This window comes from Microtus ochrogaster, unplaced genomic scaffold (genome assembly GCF_000317375.1).
Source record: "Microtus ochrogaster isolate Prairie Vole_2 unplaced genomic scaffold, MicOch1.0 UNK63, whole genome shotgun sequence".
Taxonomy (NCBI): Eukaryota; Metazoa; Chordata; class Mammalia; order Rodentia; family Cricetidae; genus Microtus; species Microtus ochrogaster.
Window position 1 is genome coordinate 2251277 of NW_004949161.1, and position 1634 is coordinate 2252910.

Genomic DNA, 1634 nt, shown 5'->3' on the forward strand with positions numbered 1-1634 from the left:
GTAGCAATAAGGAAGTTCTAAAAAGAATTATAATAAACTCATAATTTTGCACAATGAATTTGAAGTAATAGGATTTTAAAGTATGAAAAAAAATGACATCTGCTGTAGTTTGGGGCCCAGAAGACATGGACACGCTACATGTTCTTCTCTGACAGCTTGCTGCATTCTCTGTAACCCATTATAGACAGCCCTGGAAAACATTTTCTCCCTGTGGATCCTCCAAATTTCTTCTCTTCAGAGGCTTCAGTCAATGGCATGTACTTCTAACTGAAATTGCAGGACAGCTGCCATTCTTTTCTCCTGGAAATTCCCAGTGGTGAACCTCTTAACCAACATATTTTGATTATTCACTATAAGTCTGAAGTGAAGGGTTCTTCAGTTCTCCAAAAGCTCACAGTCTGGGAGAAGAGATAAAGCCAAGCTGTTAATTCTCAGCAAAGATAAGAATGTGCTGGAGTTTAGGATCAGGACAGGTGAGTACAACAATAGGAACCTGGAGCAGCCAGACCCTAAAAGTCATCACAGGAGATGCATAGTAGGGGTGTCTGAGCACTCGCAGAGTTCTAGCCACCTGTGTCTCAGCAGCACTACTTGGAGCCCAAGCAGACTTGAGAACAGGCCTCACTTGCTGCTCTGAGGGTCTTCCACTACTGTTAGTGTCTGTGTGATCAGTCAATCCAAACAAGCTTCACTGAACAAGAGAAGTGCTGGTGTACAAAAGAGTTGCACAACAGCCTGGAGTGGAGTGTAACAAAGGTTTGTTTATCTGGGGATAAACTCACAGAAAGAGTAGTGATCTGCAGTCCTTTGCTTGCACTGGGAACTGGAACCAAATACAACAGCCAAGAGGTTCCTAAGAAACCCATGCATGCCTTTTGTCTGCATTTATAGTACATGAGACTATGCCCAAAGTGGGCTGGTACCTGAAAGACTATTGACTGAAGGTATTCCCACTGTAAAGAAGAATTTTTTATTGTAGGTTTTTAAAATATTTTTATTTTGTTGTTTTTCAAGAACTCACTATGTAGTCAAGGCTGGCCTCAAACATACAAAGATATGTCTCCCTCTACCTCTAAGTGATAGAATTAAAAGTATGCACCATCGTGCTTGGCCAAATAAATTCATTTTCTAATTTGTTTATTTATTTATTTTGTTTGTTTGTAGATTATTAGCTGCTCAGAAGACCAGTCTTCATTCAACCTTTGTTTATGAAGCTTTCCCTAGGTCTAAAACTCTCCATGTCATCCCACTACGGTCCTGACCAACTCAGGAACTAGGCATTGAGGTCTTCCAACTCTACTCTCAATCACTATTCTAGCCCATATCTTTGTTCCAAGATATGCGTGTTCACAGAAAAGACACACAGGTGCATATGCAGGTGCACCCACATAAACATACACACTCACACACACAACAACAGTGTACTAAGTAACAGATACTGAATATTAACCTTCATCAGGCGATGAAAGGAGACAGAGACAGAGTCCCACATTGGAGCACTGGACTGAAATCCCAAGGTCCAAATCAGGAGCAGAAGGAGAGAAAGCACGAGCAAGGAACTCAGGACCGCGAGGGGTGCACCCACACACTGAGACAATGGGGATGTTCTATCGCGAACTTACCAAGGCCAGCTG